General features: G+C 46.4%; 1 pseudogene; it reads right to left on the reverse strand.

Moving 5' to 3' along the window:
* Positions 1 to 6,466: 6,466 nt before the first annotated feature.
* LOC147434791 (3-ketoacyl-CoA synthase 13 pseudogene) lies at positions 6,467 to 8,850 on the reverse strand (annotated as a pseudogene).
* Between the last annotated feature and the right edge of the window lie 14,243 nt (positions 8,851 to 23,093).

Below are 23,093 nucleotides of genomic sequence, written 5' to 3' on the forward strand. Positions count from 1 at the left end.
CCAAGCAGATGATAGAAGTGTACAGTCAGCCTCTTAACTCTATTCAAAAGTGCCTAAGGTGGCAGTGCTGGCGTGATGCCATGCTCTCATATTATTCCTCAGATAGACTTAGGATGATTTGTTTGGCCTTATCTTTGTAAAGAAGTCGGGATGCCTCTCTTCCCTCCTGTGAGGCACCGTTGTAAAGCTCCACCCCTTTTTTAATCCAATTTCATGTTTTCTCAAAAAAAAAAAAAATCTTTGGAGGTTGCGACGGTACTTTGGAGGCATTCAAGAATGGGGAGCTACATGAAACAATTGAGGAAGCGATGTGTTCCTAGGAATTGGTGCAATTTGTGTATGATGGACCTAACATACAATGTTGTACTATAGATTGTCTTGAAATTAAAAATGTTCGTGAATGCTACTGAGAGAGAGAGAGAGAGAGAGAGAGAGAGAGAGAGAGAGGGGGGGGGGGGGGGGGGACTCCTAGAAAATTGAGTCTTTGGTCAGTGTGTCTGCGAACGCAGAGAGAGAGAGAGAGAGAGAGAGCAAAGACTTTTTCACGCTCTGCGAGTGTTCGAGAAAAATGTGTCTCGGCTTAATATCGTGGGTTTTCCAATATGGTGGTGCAAAGATTGAATGCATTGATTGTACCTTATGAGACGGTGAACATTCTTGAGAACGAGCAAATGCATTCTACCATGAAAATCTACTCGAGTTGGCACACATTTCCTCAACTCTACATAGATGCAGAAGTCTTTGGAGGTTGTGACAGTACTTTGGAGGCATTCAAGAATGAGGAGCTTCAGGAAACAATTGAGAAAGCGATGTGTTCCTAAGAATTGGTGCAGTTTGTGTATGATGGACTCAACATACAATGTTGTACTGTAAATTGTCTTGAAATTAAAAATGTTTGTAAATGCTACTTCAAAAGAGAGAGAGAGAGAGAGAGAGAGAGAGAGAGAGACTTTTTTGCGCTCTGCGAGTGTTTGGGAAAAATGTGTCTCGGCTTTTTATTGTGTCGTTTTCAATATCAAAAATGCCGTTTGGGAGCAAGGAGAAAAGGAGAAATTCCGCTCCAAAATAGAGGAAAATGGTGCAAAATCCTTTAAAAGTAACCTAATTTTCTAAAATTTCCTCTTGGCAAATTCAAGGAAAGAAATTTTGTATGTTTGGAAAAATGATTTTTCCCAAACACTGTCGGTGACTCTCCAAGCACAAAAGGTGTGTGTGTGTGTGTGTGATGGAGATGGTTAGGCATAGGGGGCGGGACAATCGCGCCAAAGGTGTGTCCGCCACAAAGAGGAAGCAAGACAGAGAGCGAGCGATTTTGTTAATGCTTCAAATTGGAGAGAAAGGAAATGATATAGTAGGGGTGTTTCACACGTTTATAGTGTACTCAAACCCTAATAGACAAACACTGCATGGTTCACCCCTCTAATTACTAGCTGAGCGTTCACACAATGAAGCTTGCTCACAAATCCTAATTCTCCCAGTTTTGACTCAGTTTAGGTGAGGGAGGCAAGGGGGTTTTACCCCTGTCTAGGTAGGTTGAAAGAGGAGATCATTTGATGTTTCAAAATAATTGACAATTTTTGCAATTTTTCTCTATTTTCTTAAATTTTCAAGCAGATTTTCTCCTTCTTTCCCTCCTTTCAACCAACTGTTTTGATTTTTCAATCGCCTCAAGGCTAAACTAAGGCACACTTTTCTCGAACATTGAGACGGAGACACACACACACACACACACACACACTAGAGAGAGAGAGAGAGAGAGAAAAAAAAAATGGGGAGGGAAGCTAAGGCACACTTTTCTCGAACATTGAGACGGAGACACACACACTCTAGAGAGAGAGAGAGAGAGAGAGAGAGAGAGAGAGAGAGAGGAGGGAGACTCCTATTAATGCTTCAAATTTTGAAGTTGATTATTGCCATAGGAGAGAAATGAAATGATATATTAATGTATTCAAGAGGCCAAAATGACCTATGAGACCAAACCATTACAAACTGGTGAATCTGATACCATGTTTGGGTACAAATAAATTATAAAATGAAATTAGAAGTGCTACTAGCTGGAAAAGAGAGAGAGAGAGAGAGAGAGAGAGCTGCACAAGAGCGAGCGAGAGTCCTCTTAATGCATTGAATTTTGAGAGAGGTATTGTAACATCAGAGAAACGAGATGATATATTAACATATTCAAGAAGCCAAAATGACCTATGGGACCCAACCATTACTAACCGGTGAATCTGATACCATGCATGGGTACAAAAATATATAAAATGAAACCAGAAGTTCTACTAGCTGGAACTCTGTGTGTGTGTGTGTGTGTGTGTGTGTGTGTGTGTGTGTGTGAGTGAGAGAGAGAGAGAGAGAGAGAGAAGACATGTCGTAACCTCCTTCATCCGGTAGTGTGCCCTACAACTCTCGCGACACAAAGAACAATGCACACGTAGAGGTAGAGAGAGAGAGAGAGAGAGAGAGAGAGAGAGAGAGAAAGAGAGAGAGAGAATACTTTTCTTGGTTTGCTTTATGAAATTTGCGATGAGCAAGGGAGTTGAGGGTAAGAGGGGTCATGCCGCCGCCGAAGGCGGCGGCGTTTTATGCTTCATTAAAAAGCGAAGTCTTTTGCACGTGATTGTGTTCAATACATTCTCGCCTCTCCACCACCATGTCCCTCTCTGTGTGCTCGCCTCCAATTTGCCAATCGCATCTATGCCGCCCACTCTGCCCAATTGGGCTTTACTTGTCTAGGGATCACTACATGAGAACAAATTATTTGCAACGTCCTTGGTTGCAAGAGCGTGATGATGGTGGTGTTGATCAATGCCTAGGCAGAGAGAGAAATGGGCATGCTACTGAGCCATTAAGAGAGAGAGAGAGAGAGAGAGAGAGAGACCCTCTTTCTTTTTGCGCTTCACCCATCTTTACGGAAGCATTCCAAGTTTTCTAGCTTTGTCCTCATATAAACATTAGTCTTTTTTTGTAGCAAATCACACTTTTTTGTGAGGTGTAATAATCATCCGTGTGCTACCAAGGCTTGAACGCATGACCAGAGTCACAAAGGACTAGTACTCAATCAACCAAGCTCCTCCTTTGGACAATATAAACATTAATCTTTCCCCGAAGTAAACCTTGCCCTCATAAACACCCCAACCTTATACTAAGCTAACCCTATGTATGCTCCACTCTTTGCCCCCTTAACAAACCTTGTGTTCACGAAGACTCCAATATTAACATGATCCTAAAATGTACACCCATGGAGATGGATACGGAGGATGATGAGATTGCCCATATCTCAAGTATCTAATTTAGGGGATGGTTCTAAAGTCTGAATTTCAAACAAACTAATCACTGATTTGTGGTGGTTACAATATGAATGGCATAACTATTTACTTTCAACATTGTTACAGTCATTCTAATTTGTCCTCAGATTCGCTCGGAATTTGTCTAGGCTCGGTTTTTTGGCTCATGATTGGAACCCCCCGCTCAACCCTGTGAGTGCCATGGGGAATGCCTCTTAGAAATAAAGCATGGTCTCTCGACTCTTTGTACATTCTTCCTTGTACAAAGAGGTGAGACCATGCAAACAGGACAAGCAATAAAAGTCTTAGCACTAAGCGCTTTCAGGCAAACAATGGTCAATTCAAGCACTTTCAGAAAAGAAACTTCATAGGTAACCGACTCATGTTGTACATTCTCTCTCTCTCTCTCTCTCTCTCTCTCTCTCAAACTCAAAAGCACAAAGTCTTAGAGCCTGGTCACACCCGGTGGGAATGGGGGAGGAAGGGGAGGATCCATATTATTTCTGGATATTCCGAAAACAAGAAATCCGAACGTTGCCAATAACCCCACTAACATTTTGAAAAAGGAGGGGATTAAGCAAGGGTTAAGGAGGATTTCCTTTCTCCATCAGTGTAGGAGTTTCTAAGCCAATCGTGGAAGAGCACACACTCTTGTCTGTTTTGAGCTGGGTTGTTCTGCGCCAAGTGCTGGTTGGGTGCGACTCAGTGCTTCCCACTCCCCCCACTGGCTTGGGGGGAGTGGGGGGAGACCCGGGTCTCCCCCCACTGGCCTGGGGGGAGACCCGGGTCTTAGTCCAAGACCGATTCACATGCGACATAGACTACTACGTTCAGACTGCCTGCCTAAGCACGATTCACAGGATCATAATAAGGATGAAGTGGCAAAAATTGAGTTGCGTAAACGCTTCAAACATTTCCGGAACCACAATGCATGCGGGCAGCCTCTCATCCCCGGATGGGGCACAATCTCAAGCACCTTGGCAGAGTGCGGGCAAGGCTCGAACAAGAGACCCTACGACATGCAAGCTGTTCGAACTAGCCATTGGGGCACTCGGGCTGGCTGCTCCAGCCACTGCAAAATGCGCAATCTAAAGGTGAGAGAGATAGAGGAGGGCGCTCAACCCCCGGCTGCACATGGGCACCCGCCCTTGGGAGATTTGGTCTCTAAAAGGCCACCTCTCACTATGGCCGCACAAGGAAATTAATGGTGTTTAAATAGCCGTCATGGTCATTGGAAAAAAGGAGCCAACTTCCTGAATGCTCGTAAAGCTACTGACACAAGTGCTGAAGCCCCTGGAAGAGTGTACCGACTGCCTAAAATAAGGTTTGTTTAAATACAGCAAGTGGTGAAGGCTCCGTCCGACTGGCTCCCTTTTTTCTTTTGAAAGTTGAAAGTTCAAAGCTAATTGTTGAACGCAGGCATGAAATTGAAAGTTAATCGCTGTGTAGGCATGACTACTCTAAAGCTCGTAGAGAGCATGAAATGAGTGAGGAGTTTTGCACACAAGCAGGCAGGGTTTTTGCTTGCATCAGCAATGCTATCTTTTTGCTGCTTGCTCGCTGCATGGGGATCGAGAAAACTCTACTCGTTTCTCGTTTCGGGACGTTCTTCTCTGATGCAAAATAGAACAATGCCATTTTGGAAAACTTTAGTGGGAGGCTTTTGGGGTCCCCCATAGGGCGTGCCCCGCAAGCCTGCAATGGGTTGTTGTAGAGGCCCTCAACAAAGGAAAAAGGTTAGAAAGCGGAGAGCTGACCACTCCACAATTGGAAGAGTCCACCGTCGGCACATGAAACCAAAAAATGCTGCTGCGTCTAAAATATGCTTAGCTGGCAGCAAAAGATTCGTACAGCAGCATCCAATCCAAGCCGTAATAGTTAGCCTGTAGGGCTGACCTGAGTACATAGTTCGCCGCTGTCGTTCCCATTTCCCTGCAAACTCCAGCCAACTGTGTGAGCGGTTTTTTGCTTCAGCAAAGGCTACGTGTGTCGGCGGCATCAATCGAGGAAGTCGGAGCAACCATCTCAACTCTCGATTTCTTACTATGTGCACAACCTTTGAGATACAGGCAGTCATTAGCTCCTTCGCGCAGAAAGTTTAATTGGAGCAGAAAATCGGAACAACGGACGCACAGGTTCAGAATCGAAGTCATAAGCGTAGAATGGCCGAGCTCCCGTCTGCGCACTAAACGAGCCCTTTATACAAAAGGCCCACTGAAGCGGCCATATGCGGCTCTACAGGAGCAAGGAGCGTTGCTACGTCAGAAGCAATCTCTCTCACACACACCAACACTCATTTCCACGTTCTTGAGCACCGAGAGTCTCTAAGAGCATGGTCACGCGAAGCTTAGTTTTCAGTAACTCGCAACAGAATCTGACCGTAGCCTAATCAGCTGCATACACACCGCATGATATGCTTCCTTTGGTCTCATATAGGTCATATTTTTTACCTCTCAAGGACAATGATGGAATCTCTCTCTCTCTCTCTCTCTCTCTCTCTCTCTCTCTCTCAGCCTGCGCACATGCATCACCGCTGTGGCTGCTCCCGGCGAAAAAGGGTTAAGAGCCCACAAATGGCCCACCACACCCCTGTAGCTAAGCACCGAGAGACTCACCGGCAATGTAACAGCAGTGTCGGAACCTCAAAAGTTGTGCGTAAACGATAACCCCCGGTGCAAGCCATTCACGTTCAAGGAGCAGGCCTCATTGGCTGTGACATAGGGACAGTGTGCCAGGAGAGGTTGACTTTTGACTTGAATGGCCCATCGACGATAGTGCTGCAGCATGTGCGCAAGGTGCCGATAGGTTGTGAAGTTGGGGTCTCATCCGGCCAGCCATCAATCAGAAAATGCATAAACTCCCAACACACATACTCTCAGAATAAGAGGGACAACGAGGGACACAAGGAAGATAGGGACAACAAGAAAGCTCAATATATCCAATACGCTCTTCAAAACCTCCTGGAAATCAGAAAACACCCACATGCCCAACGCATATTCTTTCAAAACAAGAGGGGACAATGAGGGATGCAGGTGGACAGGGACAACAAGAATGCTCAATTTATGCGCAGCCAAGTTGAAATCAATGGACACAACCGAGCGTGTGTTACACCTTATTTTCTTTGACCTACCATAAATGGAGCAGCACCATTCATTTTGCCAAGAACTCGATGAAAAACATGAACACAAGTTGCACCAGAAACCATGAATAAAAAATTTTAGCAATGAAACAGTGGCGGGAGCACGGATGTGCAGATACAATATCTACACAGGTGAAAACATCATCGAATACCATAGCAGCAGCAATATACAATCATGGTCGACAACACTACTATATAATGTTATCATGACATGGACGAAAGGCTCACGTTCAGAGCGTATCACTATCCTGACCATGATGTTGAAACATGGTGAAGTCGCAATGCTGTGATGATGTGCCTAACTATACCATATGTTTGCCCATAAAATGACTGGTAGGCTGGTAGCCCATAAGGTGAGTTGGTTTGAACTGACGTCGATGACATTGCAAGCCGTGATGACTTACCACCCATCGCCAACTTATATACGGCGTCAGTTATGGCAGAGAAACCACAGGAAATCTGGTCCTCGCTGGACAAGATGTATAGCAAAACAAGGTGAAAAATATTACAAAAGAGGAGCCTCAAGACCCAATGTATAGTTCCTTGTGAATTGACCACCGCTTAAGTAGCTTTAGAAAAAGTTGCAGGCCCGGAGGAGATTTTCGACGACACTGCAAGGCATTCCTCAAGAGTCTTTGTCACAGGGTACTTATGTATGGAAGACATCCATGGATTCAACCTGCCAGACTCACTCGGCTCTATGTCCCTCAATACCTCCCACACACCACTGTTACACTTGAATCCCGAGCCCAATGCAATCTGCCAGATCTTATTGCCCTTTCTCAACCTCCCTTTTGCCTCACAATAAGCCAATGCGTACCATATCCCGCTGCTAGACGTATTACCAAATCTGTACAAGGCCATCTTTCCAGGCTCTATATCATAGGCACTCAGCTTCAGCCCCTTCCCAATCGCATCTATCACAGCCCGCCCACCTGGATGTATGCAGAAATGGTCAATGGCTTTCTTGAAATCAGGCTCATACATCTTCACCGCCATTTTCAGGACTTTTTGCTTGACCAGACTTACTAAGACTTTCAGAATTTCACTCACAGGCAGGATGGAGCGGGCAAGCTTGAGAATGTTGGCACGCAATGCACTACCAGCAACTTCAACAAGATTAAACTGAAGGGATACACCTGGATTACCCTCTTCATCTTCTATGTGATGCACGCAGTCATATGCTTTTTTGTCAGCTCCAAGATGGGTTCGCAAGCAATGCAAGAGCCGCAGCTTGGCATGGCCTCTGCTGCTCGGTTTGCTGCTAAGTAAGATAGCAGAGCACCCACATCTAAAGAGACCATTGGAGACCATCATCGACTTCTCACTATTGCCAAAATACATGTTGCGGGTGATGTTTTCGGTACTAATGACCAGGGCGTAAGAGTTTCTATGCACTTTCAGAAGATCCTTTGCAAGACCGATTGAGACAAGCCCTGCAGAGCAACCCATACCTGCCAGATTAAAAGTCTTCACATTGCTTCTCATGTGAAGCGTGCTCACCACAAATGCAGCTATAGACGGGGTGGGATTAAACAAGCTGGAATTGACGACAACAATGTCGATTGCCTTTGCATCCACGCCGACTCTTTGCAGAAGCCGCTTCACCGCAACACTAATCAACCCCTCTGTTTCCGACCTTGCATCTTCCAAGTTTGTGTCTTCCGCTTTCGCGATCAAGCGTGGAGGCGCATACGACTCCTCGCCAATGCCAGACCGCAGGAAAACCCTCTCCTGAAACAACAGGTTGCTCTCTTTGACAGACCTCCATGTCCTCAAGAACTTGCTGAAGGCCTCAAGGGTTACCACAGCGTTGCCCTCGGCTTCAGTGCAGCAGAAATCAACGAGGTAGCAAGGCGGATACACCTGAGAATACCAATATGCGACAATGCAGACGATGACTGCTAGAAATGAAATAGCATAAGAAATACAGAGGCTCATGTTAAGGAAGGAAGGGGGCAAAACACAGATGAGAGCATGAGGGTGGAAGGTGGACAACATGAATACCAGCAAACAAGAAAAATACACACCCAAGTGTGGTGGGGTAGAGAGGGCCATTGCTGCTGCAGCTATGAGACAACAGCCCACGAATGTCTAGGGTGAGTTCTGTGACGACTAAACTGCCATCTGGGCTTTATAATTTCCTCTCTCTCTCTCTCCTCTCTCTCTCTCTCCGAAAAAAGGTTCATGCACATCCATACCTCTCAAGTATGGGCGTTCATATCACTTCCAAGTTCCCTCGCTTCCCCCCCCCCTCTCTCTGTCTCTCTCTCAGGTATGGCCGTTCATATCGCTCTCTCTCTTCTCTCTCTCTCTGACACACACACGCAGAGAGCAAGCATGAAGGAGTTATTAATGTCTGTACCGTGCACTTCTCCTAAGAACGCCGAGTATAGCATTCACCTCTCAGCTGTGGCACGGCGCCATATCGCTCCGAGTTCTTAACTATTGAGAGAGGAGAGAGAGTGGACTCAGGAGAAGGGAAGGGGGGGGGGAGGGAGAGAGAGAGAGAGGGGGTGCGGGGGGTTGGAGAGAATGCGCGTGAGCATTCCAATGAGGGCGGTGTGAACTGTGAAGCAAATTTGATTTTCTGTTGAAACTTTGTTTTATTCTTAAAGGACAAGGAGTTATAGTGTGAGCTAAAGCTTTGTAAGGGCTTTAAACCTCTGGTCATGGGCGACTCCATTGGTCATGGACCAAAGAAGTCCACCCTCCTCTGAGCCCTCTCCAAATGACACGGACATTTGTATGGCTAATCTACTCAATACTTCAACGAACTAGACTATCAAAGGGCTGTGTTCATTGCATGCACTGTTGAACCTCAAAACTCATTATCAAGACAAAATTCAGACACATGCTGTATGATGAATCATTAATGTTTATGCACGGATGTCTTATCCACCATTCGATTGCACTATATTGTTGTTCATTTGGCTATGTCATCAAAATTGCATTTTGGTGACAACATCAATGAATACTATCTATTTACCATAAAGGGGGGGGGCGCTTGTGAATTAAATTAGAAGGACAAAATTACATGATAAGCTCGGATACAAAACAGTGCATGACCATATACACCAACCCTGGTTACCATGCTAACTTCTAACTTCAAATACAAACCACCACCTAGTTACAAGGCTAACTTCAAATACATCATATTGTTCAGTATCTAAGGAGATCATTCAGAACTTTTTGGATGTGTTGGAGCAGCCTGATCTCGTTGTTGTATTGCCTGTACAGCTTTTCTCCTTCATTCCTGCATTCGTCAATCATCCTTTGAGGGTGAGTATAAGACCCATCAAGCAGCACCTCTTGTTGCTTGTTTATATTTGAGCTCTTGTAAAATCCCATACAATCGGTTAGCACCTTGTGATTAGCTTGGTAGATGCGACACTAGTCCAGCTTCGTTTGGTTAACCTGCAAGTTGACATTAGCAAACACAGTTCTCAGACTTTTACTCTGGTAAGATCCGTCAAATAACCTGTTATTCCTCTCCTTCTAAATGACCCATAAAAATTCACCCCTAATTCTGTTCCATACAACTGAAAAGATGGAGACCGAGTCTTCCAGTAGCAACTGCTTCCATTTCGGGCAAAAGCCCAATGCAAAATAGAGTGGAGCCAGTATTTTTTGAATTTTAATACAATTCATAAACAGGTGGGGGGTATCCTCCACTTCCCTTTCAGTTGACATACATGCCCTGCCCTAACCCTGCTTTCTGAATGCGGCTACCTGTCCACACAGCTTTATGCAGGATTAACCAAAGCAAAATTGAATGTTTAGCAGGTATTTCTCTATTCCACACAGCTTTGAACTTAAAGTGCCACTGCTTCTTGTCGAGAGAAACATTCCAGCGAGCATTAAGTAGAACATGCACAGGGGCAGGGAAAGTGGATGGGAGGACATACTCCCCTGCTGCCAGTAGATGGCCTTGGTTGAGGGAGTAGTACTGGCACATAACCGAATGCAGGTCATTCAATGATATAGAGCTAATCCACAAGGCTTGCCTCCAACCGCGGGAACTGAATCTAGTCAAAACAAGGAGGTCTAGCTTCCCCAAAACATATGAATGGATGTTGGCCCCATGAATACTATCTATTAATTTGTGAGTGGATGCATTGCATTCAACATAGTAAAAACACACAAACAGGCCTCAAGCTCATGTCGAGCCTTGAGGGATATCGTACTACAATGAAAAGCTACCGAGCCTCACCAAGAGTCTAGAACCTACTCTACTTCTTGCTAGCCTAGATCCAGCATGACGGCATTTATGGCCCTATACCACTCCTTCGACTTCTTACTTTGACCAATGGATACAATCAATTTTTTGCTTTTCTGCAGAAGATAAATCATTCTCAAAGATCCGACATCCTGGCCTTCCAGATTTGACAATATTTGGGAGGAAAAATGACTAAGCTCGATAAAGACATTCACTTGGAAGGTGTTGTGGGGGGCGATTCCTACGATGAATAATATTCGTGCTAGAGGGATTGGCACTGACACATGTTCTAGGTGCAAAGCAGCTTTAAAGGATCCCTTGCATCTGTTTAAAGACTGCCCTTCATGCTAAAGTCTTGCCGCCAAAATCTACAAATGGGTGCAAAGGTTGTGGAACATCCCGTTCTTCACAAATGACCTGGTTTTGGGAGGGAGAAGATTTCAAAGCCAAGCTTAATTTGATGATATCGTGCATGATAATTGGGTCAAGAGTTGGGTCTACCTAGCATGTCAAAGAATGGAAACATGACTAAGGTGCATCGCCAACTCGGGTGGTGCCTGCTAGGAGCGTAACCTTCAGATAAGGAAAATCCAAGGTCTCTTGCGTATAAACTACTCGAAACCTTTTTGGAATTGTTGTCCCCTCAAGGCATAAGTGGTGCTTGAAGTTCATTATACCATCTCCACTCACAATTGTGACTTGTGAGTATCGCCTTGGAAAAAAAAACCATTTGAAATGTATAGAGCTTGACGTGCTCTTTCTTTTCATAACATTCATAACTCAGGTGCCTACTCAGCAGCAGTGGGTTCCCACGGGGAACCGCTTTGGTCCTCTTGAGCAGGAGGAGTCCCCTACGCTAGCCTCCACCTCCGCTTCACCCTCGCCAGCCTTCCCACCTCCAGATCTCCCCTCTTCGTCCTCATCCCCTCCTCCGCCCTCTGCTCCCTCCCACTCCCCACCTCGCCCCTCTGTCTCTGTCGCCCCACCCCGCTTCTCTTCTCCTCGGGCCCCCCCCTGCTCCTGCTCCCCCTCCTCCTGCTCCAGTACCTCAGTCGACCCAGGAGACTGGTCCCTCGCCGGCGGCTAGGAGATCTCTTGGCAGTCCTTTTGCCACGAGTCGCCTAGCGAGAGAGGGTCAGCCCTTCTTGCGGCCCCCTCTGCAGATTCAGACATCTTCCCTTGCAGCTATCCCTCGTGGTCTGACGAGCATTGACCTCCGACGCCGCTGGGATTTCTTCGATTACGGATTCACTCGCTTTCTCGGCGATTCCGCAGCAGACCACGAGGCAGCCTACTTCAGGGTCCACGCTCTGTTCCTCACCGCTAGGGGGACAAAGGCCTTGGACTCGGCAGTTGGTTTCTCCTTTCCCTTCTGTGGTAGGACCGAGACAGAGTGGTCCCTCGACTCAGTGGAGGGATGGTTGCATACACAGGTTCTCGAGTTCTCTCACCACATGGGAGAACTTGGAGTTATAGATTTGCTGCAGACTTTGTGGCCACTGGCCAAGTTTGCGGTGACACCCCCAGACTCAGCAGGATGTAGGCACATTGTGGTATACTTTTTTGCTGATACGCAGTGTTTGCCTTGCTATGTATACATACATGAGGACTCCTGGACAGAGGAGGTTGCTTTACGCATGGCTCGCTCTGCTTGGGCTTGGGCCAGACACTCACTACAGGCTCGCCTATCTAGAGGACGCTCGGATGCGGATTACTCCCCATCCAAGCCTGCCTCGAAGATAGCCCGTCTTGCTGCTATGGCAACATCTGTTCTCTCTCGCTCCCCATGAGGATCGTCTCGTGGAATGTGCAGGGATTAGGTGGGCCCCAGTTTCAGCGACAGCGAGGCCGATTGCGTCAGGAGCTGCAGCGTTGCCTTGTGGGAGGAGAGATTGATCTCCTTATGCTTCAGGAGCACCATTTGTCTGAGAGCCGCATTCGGCGATGTGGTCAGATTTTGCGTGGACGTTATGATACCTTTTGGTCAGCTGCTTTTGGACCTGGAGGCATCCAGGGTGGGGTATGTATGACTATTGCGGACTCACTACAGCAGGCCATTGTGGGCAGAGGGATTATTGTGCCAGGCAGGGCTCAGTGGATCACTCTGCAGGTTCAGGGTGACCTTGTGGGCTTCCTGAACATTTATGCGCCCAATGTGGCGAGTGCTCGTGCAGAGTTTTGGTCACAGATTGTTGAGTCTCTGCCACAGGTTGACCATTGGTGTGTAGGAGGGGACTTCAACATGTTGGAGGACCCCTCTGACAGGATCGGAGGCAGCCATGCTACTGTGCATGGAGTCGAGTTAGCAGCTTGGGAGAGGTTGTGTATGACTTTGAGGGTCTCGGATACATGGCAGCATTCAGGCTTTGTGAGGCCTTCAGAGAGTCTTGCCTTCTCTAGATCGGACCGTAGAGTGGGAGGAGTGAATCTATCGCGGATAGATCGCTTCTACACTAGTGACCACTTCAGTGACATGGGGGGATCAGTGGGCATCCTGGCAGGGACATCCTTCTCGGACCATGCACCAGTGATCCTCACAGTGGCAGACAGGCAGAGGAGTGGGAGCACGATGCTTCGCATCCCAGAGCGGGTCTTGTTGGACTCAGCACTCAGAGAGAGGGTCGAGGCTCTTTGGACAGAGGGCATGGACAGCCAGGCTCTACCGGCAGACAGAGTGGCCTCAGGCCTAGCTCAGCTTAGCCACTTCTTTCTCCAGGAGTCTTTGGCTCGACGGGCTGTAGCGAGAGAGGAGGAGCAGCGTCTCAGACGAGGCATTGCTTCACTACAGAGGATGCAGGAGCATCACCCAGACAGTCCATGGTTGGAGGAGAAGCTACAGTAGGCTCGACAGGAGCTTGCTTGCACAGAGGAGAGGCGCCATGAGTTTGCCCTTCACCGACAGGCATCTCAGCGGACTCAGGTAGGTGACAGAGTGACATGTGTTTTTTTGAGACAGTGGGATCTCGGCACTCGCATGCCAAGGTCAAACAGCTGAGGAGACCCGATGGGTCAGTTGTTTGTGAGCCTGAGGATATGAGTGCAGTTGCTACTGACTTTTACCGTGAGCTACTGTCGGCTGAGCCTCATTCAGAGAGACGGGATGCATGCAGGGAGCAGGTTTGGGCGCAGATGCCTTGTCTTGTGACTAAGGAGATGCGCCAGAGGCTAGAGATACCTCTTCAGCTTGAGGAGCTGCACACGGCTCTTAGGGCCCTTCCTCGTGGTAGCTGTCCCGGTGAGGATGGGCTGACTCCCAGCTTCTTCTTGGAGTACTGGGACTTGCTTGGCCCAGATCTTTGTAGTGCCTTTCAGTACATTTTGCACACAGGAGTGATGCCGGATAGCATGAGTGAGGGCCTAATTTACCTCATTCCAAAGGAGGGTGGCTCCTTGGATGAGATTCGACAGTGGCACCCTATCACCATCCTCAACTTAGCCTACAAAATTCTTGCCAAGGCTCTGAGTTTGAGGATTCAGCCACTTTTGGAGAGCCTTATTCATGGGACTCAGACAGGTTTTGTCAAGGAATGTAGTATCCTTGACAACATCTTCACTTTCTGGGAGGCTTCTGCCCTGGCACGTCTCCGTGGGGAGGACCTTGTGATTCTTCTTCTCGATTTTGAGAAGGCATACGACAGAGTTGACTGGGACTTTCTCGAGGGCACGCTTCGCAGGATGGGCTTTTCAGATGCTTGGATCAGAGGGGTGTCAGCTTTGTACAGACAGGCTCACAGTCAGGTGCTTTTGGCAGGAGGTAGAGGTGAGCGCTTCATGCTCACACGATCGGTCAGACAGGGTAGTCCTCTTGCCCCCTTTCTCTTTCTGTTCTATGCGGAGGCGATGAGCATATTTTTGGTGTCACAGCAGGTTGGTTTGAGGGGCTTAGCACTCCCTATACGGGGAGATGAGCTTCTGGATGCTAAGTTTGCCGACGATTCAGCCTTGTACTTAGAGGGCCAGGAGGCCAATCTACACAGGTGTGGGCAGGCTCTGGAGACCTTCTGCTGTGCATCGGGCGCACTAATCAACTGGAGAAAGACAGTGGCTTTCTCGGTTGGCAGTGCTCCTGTGCCAGAGTGGATGCCAGGAGAGGGTTTCGGGTGGATTCCTCCAGGGACTGCAATTCGATACTTGGGTTGTCAGGTTGGTTTGGATTTGTCCCCCGAGCAGCACATTGCTCCGCTTCTCCTGTCCATCAGGAGAAAGCTATTACATTGGAGCTCAACACGACTTTCGCTGGCTGGTAGAGTAGTAGTTGCCAACCAGGTGTTGTTGGCAACTATGTGGTACATCACTTCTTGCTGGATCTTCTCGAGTTCTTGTATCAGCCAGGTAGAGAGGCTGATCAGGAACTTCCTTTGGTCAGGACGCGACACTCAGATTGCCCGAGCCAAGGTGGCTTGGTCGGTCATCACACTCCCTTGCTCTCAGGGAGGGCTTGGGATCATTGATCCAACACAGCACAGCAGAGCCCTTCTTGGGAAGTTCGTCGTCAGAGGACTTCTTCCAGGCGAGGAGCCCTGGAAGGAGTTCTTGCTGCAGAGGCTTCGTGCCAGGGTGCCTCAGTCAGGATGACCTTGGCAACTTTCGACCAGATGGATCTTCACAGAGTTGCGCCGAGTTGGTTTGAGCAGGAGACTGGAGGACCGATTCGCTGTGCGTTTGCTTTGTTCTTGGGAGCTCTTACGGCATGGCCTAGAGCAGAGATAGCCGACATGCACGGAGGAGCACCTACGGCAGCCCCTCGTCTGGAACCCCATGGTTAGCACCCAGAGAGGCCACTTCGTTGGGAGTAGGCCTCATGTTTCTTGGGGTCCCATGGCAGCAGGTCCAGCGCGCTCTCTAGGTGACTGGCTAGAGTTCACAGGTCTGTCAGAGGAGGTACAGGCTGTCCAGCTACAGGGCATGAGAGGGGTTCAGAGCATGTGTCAGGACATCTCAGAGTCAGTTCCCGCTGAGTGGCTCACACCTCTCGAGCCAGTAGCACCCCGATGGATGGGAGCCTTCACACGACTGGAGGTTCTCATCTCAGTCAGGGCCTGTTCAGAGACTGTCCCAACCCTGTTCTTCGAGCTTCAGGGTGGGGGACGATTACAGAGAGTTGCAGTAGAGGCCCCGCAAGTAGCAGAGTGCTGCTTCCAGAGGATCCGTGTTGTGGGCATCTGTGGGAGGACTTGCGTCATAGACCCTGACCCAGCAGCTCTTGAGACAGGGCACTGGAGGCTATGGGTTTGGGAGTGTTGTCCATTGGCACGAGTGCAGTGGGATCCTGGTGAGTGGCTATGGAGGGCCTAGGAGTCCCTTTCTTTCAGTACACTGTTCGGCTGGGACGTCATATACTTGCAGCGCAGAGAGAGGCCCGCCCCGCTGCAGCACGTCATTGGCAGGAGGAGGGCCTCACAGTTGAGTTCTTGGCAGCTTTTTGGCAGAGGCTGTGGGACTCCAGACAGCCGAGGTGCGTCACTTTGTTCCAGTGGTTGGTTGCACACAGAGCCACAGAAGTTGGGAGCTGGCTTGTGCATAGTGGTCTCTCAGCCGCATGTACAGCCTGTGACCAGTTGGTGGAGAGTCAACGTCACTGTCTTTGGGACTGTCCCTCGGCCCAGCAGGTGTGGTTACGAGTTCTTCGACTGATGCCTGCCCTCTCCACGACTCGACAGTACACCTGGGGGGCAGCAGCTTGGTCCACCCTCACGGGCCCGGCACTTCAGTTTGAGCTATCTTCCACCAGCAGGATGATAGTGATACAGGGGGGGCGACCTACACTCCAGCCTGTTACAGATCTTACTCCACAGGAGTGGAGCAGTGAGAGGGAGGAGTGTTGGGAGCTCATCAGCGGCTTAGCTCTCTGGTTCATCTGGCGGGCCTGCTGTTTCCGCATCTTTGAGGCTCGCCCTGTGCCACCAGCAGAGACTGTTCGTGACTTTTGGCTAGAGCTGATCCATACTCTCAAAGGACAGCTTGAGGGACTAGAGGGCAGCTCCGACCGCATGCGGGAGCGCCGAGAGGCTTTCCTTCGACTCTGGCGCCCTGGGCCTTTTTACACCATGGTCCAGGGGGTGCTCATATGGCACTACTGTCCACCTGTGTGGCTTTTCCCTCCTCCCATCTCTTGATTTAGCCCCATTGTATGTATGCTGTTTTTTCATTGGGAGAGTCTCCCCATCATGCTTGTTGTAGCCCTCTCCTGCAGAGGTGGATGTAGCCCTATGGGCAGTTTTCATTAACTAATAGAAGGATCTTTTTCTTGGAAAAAAAAAACCATGAAGTTTAGTTGGAACTTGGAGATGGAGTGAATACAATTTGAATTTTCGATGATCCGTGTCTAATTTTTAAACATCCTTAAATTGGGGCTTCTACCCTAGCTATTTCCATGAAACAGAAAATTAGAAAAATAACATTGTGAAGGCTCACGTTGGCATCCTAAAACAAACGAATGATTAAATCAATAGGCCTTCCTACTAGGACAAAAGATGAGCAATGAACATAATCAATTTTGACAATTGTTTTATGTTTTTCACCATAAGTGTATGTCCAATAATGTTTCAAAATTACTCCAGCATCTTTAGACAGCCAAGGGGACCAGTGCCAGATGGAGTTCTGGAAGTATTTGGTCAATTCACCCCATTCTAAAACCCTTGTTGTCGTATTACACATTCGCACCAGCTCACCCGTTATGCCACCCAGTCTTAAGCTAAACCAAACATGGCCTCTATTCTCACAACATTGTTTCACATTCAAGGTGGAACACTTCTAAACATGATGCAAGGCATGGCACCTTCATAGATTCTCACTTACATGGATATATGAACGAGGCTTCAAATTTTCCTTTGATACAAAGCTTAGGAGTTTCTTACACACATTACTTATGAATTACGGCTAGTCTCCATTTGAAAGACTTAGGAGTGATCTACTTTTCTTGGATGAAAACACACACACACACACACACACACACACACACACAAACATGGTCCTTCTTTCAGTCTACCTTTGGCTAGCAATGCGACCAAATATGATGGTACAAATTGAGTAAGTTAGAGTAGCGTGAAGAGGTGAGGGCATGAAAACATCAATGTAACCAAAAGATTCACCGAAGAGGGGAGAGCTTTGACATTGACTTTACCTTTAGGAATCAATTGGAATCTCTTAGGAAATAGGGAGTAACTAAGTAGATATTATAGTAGTTTACTTAACGGAGAGACATAAGGAAAGCAACCACTCAAATGGCTTTAGTACTTCAAACTAAAAGTAGGTTACAAAGGGATTATACCCTTAGTGGAACTCCAGCCCTGCTTCACTCTCACCACCTCACACACCTCTTGTTTCATCAACTTCACAATGCAATTTTGTGTGTAGAAGAGGCCTCCTTTTACAGGTCGAAAGGGATGGCCTCTCTCATGAGAGGCAGCCATGTGTAGTCACCCTTGTGTAAACAAGTCCAAGTTGAATTCTCCCATACGCCCATGTGTGGCCGCCCTTGAGAAGACAAGTCCGCCTAGAAATTGGCCACCGGCCAAAGACTTCCACCCACGAGCCATTGATCACCGGCAAATTGGCCATTTGAACGACCATTTTTTGACCACTTTTCGATCGTTGCCCAGACATAATATTCCAATTAAAAGGGAATATTTTGGCGATGTGGATTTTTGGTTTTTTTGCGAGTGATTTTTCTTACACACTATGACTTCTCCTCATAATGGGGGCCTTACAAATGTGTGTTTTTGAAACTGAAAGTTACAAGGGGTAAATCAAGCTCCATACTTAACAATCTCCCACTTAGAGACTGATCTCCACACCAAACCTGTGACTGCTTTCCATCCTGGCTTCTTATCATTGAATGTTATTTGAAGATGAGCAAAATCTAAACTTCTCGTTGTTAAACACCTTTGTTAACATGTTCGCAAGATTTTCACTTGTGTGCACCTTTCCTAGCTTTAGTTGTCCCTCTTCCAAAAGAGTACGTATGAAGTGATATCTCACATCAATGTGATTTGTCCTTGAGTAAAAGTCTGAATTCTTCGCAAGATGAATGGCACTTTGACTGTCATTGTACAAGACACAATTGTCTTGCTTGTACCAAAGCTCCTCCAAGACTATGTGAAGCCACAAAATCTCTTTTCTTGCCACATATTATGCTTCCGTGGTACAAAATGAGACCACTTTCTGCAGCTTTGAATCCCAACTTATTGTTGCCCCGCACTAACATCAGTTGTTAGGAAGAGGGTGTAACTAAAAAGAGATTAGAGTGATTTACTTACTGGAGACAAATAAGTGTAACATTTAATGGCCTAAAAACATGCGTGTAGCGGAAATTAGCATGAACATAGTGGGCATTTCATTAGAATAGATTCCTAATGATAATTACAAGAGTGTTTGGGTGGAGAGAGCAACAAAAAGCATAACACCTAGTTAGATAGCATGAACAATACTTTCAAAAGAGAGAGAAATTAAGCTATTGACAACAGTTGAGGACCGAATTTACATGCCAGTCCCCCCTCCAAAAGGCTTTGTATTATGTTTCTCCCATCAAGAGAGACATTGTACAATACAATTCTTTGTGTTCCTTCAAGACTAGCTAGTGCAATGAAGATGAAAGCTTCATGCACCAAGCAAAACGCTTATCAACGACAACATCAATTGTCTCCGGTCTCAGACCCAAACCTCACACACCTTCGAAGATGGTGAGAGCTAGCGGGGTATGAGAGTAGATTGAGAGGAAGAAGGAGTATTCTTACGAGAAAGATGTACATCTCCTCACATAATCACTCATATTAGCAAGCTTAGCTTAGTAATTAGCATGGTAGAGGAGATGAGCATGCATTGAAAGCTTGGCTCTTGGTTGGATTTGCATCACAAAGCCAAGAGTTGTTGGTATAGGCCTCCCTTCTCACAAGCTTGGAGTAGGTGATAAGCTTTCCATTAAAGCTTGAGAAGGAGAGAGAGTCTTTTTTACTTCACACATGAGATTGTGTGAGTGTGTGTGTGATAATGCCTTGCAAAAATCAGCCCCCTCTCTCTCTTGGTCGACCCCTCTTGCTATTTGCTCATCCTACCCTCTCATTGGACCTCCCTAGGGCTAGCCAATGACAATTAAGCAGCATAAGTGATAGCCTTCTGACATGTGTCCCCCTTTCCCCTTTTGTGAGAGCTTTAGGTAATTTAATAATTCAACTAAACTCTCATTGGACCCCTTTGCCTCCTGGCCAATAGGAATCAGGCAAGCCATTGGGCTGCTGAATGCTCATTGGATCCCTTGGGAGACTGTCCAATAGTCTTCTAGAGGGCTTAATTCTCATTGGTTCTTTTATTAAGTGTTTTTAAATTAATTAAACTAGATTTACTCTAGCCTAATTCTCATTGGTCCACCTCCAAGGCCATCCAATAGGAATTGGGTACAACTTGTAGGCATCTGGGCTAGGGACTCCTGACCTGTGTCCCTCATTCCCTTTGTGTAAAGGGAGCTTGTGTGTGTGTGTGTGTGTGTGACTTTCTCTCTCATCCCCTACAAGCAAGGCTCGCCCCCTCCTATGTAAGGATTGCTAAAGACTTTTGGGGCACACACAAAGAATCCAATTTTCCCAAAGTTTGACCTTTGGACACAACCTTTGGATTTTGGAACCTTAGCATTTTGGAAGTCTTAATGGGCTGAACCTTAGGGTCTTTTAAGCCCATTATCGCACATGGATCTTTTGCAGATGGCCCCCCCTTTGGATCCCTATTTTCCCTCCTTTGGATGCCTACTGTGGCCGGTCTGCTAGCTTAACCAATATTCTAGCTTTTTCTCCCCTGGCACTTCCCCATATTAAATGATCAGTTTAACATGAGAAAATCATTTAGGAGAATTAGATATTGATTATTATTACATTACCTCTCTCTTGAAATCATAGTCGTCCTCGACTATGGGGTAGAGAAGATAAAGCATATTCATTAGTCCTTTTCTTAGTGGGTAGAGGATCCCTATGCTACCCTACAACATCATTCCACAATGGATGACTAGTCCATTTGGCGCTTGAGAGCCTGAGGCTGCCACAAGCATGTCTGCATATTAGTACTCTTAATCTTCCATAGTAGAGTGACAAGCTCTACTTGGTGTTTGGGAGACGTCGTCTCCGCAAACTTGATCTAAGCATGCATACTACTTCATTTTTGTGCACAGTAAAGAAAAAGAGAGTCTTATAAGACAAAAACTTTGTTCATTTTTAACATTTTGTACATTTGCTTACTCTTGGGAATCATTGTAAGCATTGACAAGGTTTAGGTTATCCTTTAATTGTATGCCTTGCATCCATCTAGCATCTTCAAAAGGATGATTCTTAAACTTAATAAGATATCGTCGGATAGTCTTACCGCCTCTTAGTACCTTGTATTCATGTCGGAGAATGGACTCGGGCTGCAGCACCTCTTCTTGGTCCTCGATCTCTGGTGGGTCTTCAGTAGTTGGTTCTTGAGGTGGCTCTCCTTTGTAAGGCTTTAATAGGCTCACATGGAAAGCATTGTGTATGAGCCAATGATGGGGCAACTTGAGTTGATAGGCCATCTCATTGATTGGCCTAAGAATCTGGAAGGGACCATAGTACCTTTTTGCTAGCTTAGCATAGTACTTTTGGTGTCCCGTAGGATTCTTGCCCGTCGGTGCCTTAATCGAGCCTTGGGAAATTTTAATAAGACCCAATCGTTTTCTTTAAAGGCTTGGGCTCTTTTGTGCTTGTCAGCAACAGCCTTTTGCATTTGTTGTGCGATAGAGATAACATCCTTAATCTTTTGAAAAGATTCTTGTAGGTCTCGGCTATACTCATCTGCAGTGAAGATCTTCCCATGTACCTTAAGTAACAAGGGACTTTTTGATCTTCCCTCAATTACCTCGAAAGGTGCTTTTCCCGTGGAAGTATGTACAGTGTTATTGTAAGCATACTCCACTAAGGGTAAGTACTTCTCCCATTGGGATCTTTGATCTACTTCCGTTACATAGGCTTTTAGTAGATCGAGAATTGTTAGGTTAGCTATTTCACTTTGGCCATCCGTTTGTGGATGATAGGCCGAAGAGAAGTTTAGCCTTGTCCCTAAATTCTCAAAGAGACCCTTCCAGAAATTACTGGTAATTCTAAGATCTCTATCCGACACTATGGACATTGGCAAGCCATGGTACTTGAAAATTTGTGAAATGAAGAGGGTTGCCATTTGATGGGCTTTGATAGTCTTTTTGACAGGTATAAAATGATCTTGTTTACTGAACCTATCAACTATCGTCCATATTCATGTATTCCCATGGATAGACTTAGGCAATCCAAAGATAAAATCCATGGATATGCTCTCCCATGGTGAATTAGGGATTGGCAAGGGTTGAAGCAATCCAGGTTCAGTAAACAAGATCTATCAAATTTTGTCTTTTGGCATACCACACATTTAGAAACATACTCTTGTATGTTCACTTTAGTGGTAGGCCAATAGAAATATGTTTCAATTCCCTTTAAGGTAGAGTGAATCCCTCTATGCCCCGCATAAGGAGGAGCATGAAATTCATACATTACTTTCTCACATAGTGAGTTAGTAACGCATAGTCTATTGCCATAGAGAAGATAACCATCTTGTAAAGTAAATGGTTCTTGTTTCTTCCCTAATGCAAGGGCTGAAATCACATCTCTAAAATCAGGATCAATAGCATACTCATCTATCATTGAAGATAGATCATTGTGAGTTGCTATGGAAACCGCATTCACTCTCGGCCGTCTTGAGAGTGCATCAGCTACTTGATTATGCTTGCCAACAATGTGAGCAATATGAAAATGAAATTGCGAAAGGAAATTTTCCCACCTCATTTGTTTGTCGGAGAGCTTGGTCTGCGTCATGTTGATGAACGTGGGCCACCGGCCCGCACCACAGGCCAAAGACTTTCAATCACCGGTCAGTGACTACCGTCCACCGACCAACTGGCCAACCAACCCAATCACTCATTTTTTAATCACTTTTCGCCATTCAGCCATAATATTCCGGGCGTGAATTTATTTTTTGGCAAGTGATTTTTCTCATGCACACTGTCTTCTCCCCATAACAAGGGCCTTACAAATGTGAGTTTTTGAGACTAAAAATTACAAGGGTGAATCAAGCTCCATACTTAACAACTACAACCTTCGGCTCTTATAACACTTGAAGTGCGTGCGGAGCGCGAGGGAGAAGAAGTGCAGACACAAAGTGTTGATGGAGCTCTCACTGAGGATTAGAATGCCTCACTACTCCTTATTGTTCTATATGATTAAAAGAATAGATAAGGTTGGTACAGTAAATGTGATGGGTGACAGACCAATTGACTTGAACCCTAACAGCAAGTCAAAAACAAATAGTGGAAAATGATTTTGGCACATCAGTTGCTCTACTTCATGCTATGTGGGATAATCTATTATGCATTTCTTTTATGGAGGTGAGGATATAGGGGTCATAGGACGTATTCCACAAT

Source organism: Adiantum capillus-veneris, chromosome 19, assembly GCF_014529385.1.
Source record: "Adiantum capillus-veneris isolate H3 chromosome 19, ASM1452938v2, whole genome shotgun sequence".
In the NCBI taxonomy this organism is placed as follows: domain Eukaryota; kingdom Viridiplantae; phylum Streptophyta; class Polypodiopsida; order Polypodiales; family Pteridaceae; genus Adiantum; species Adiantum capillus-veneris.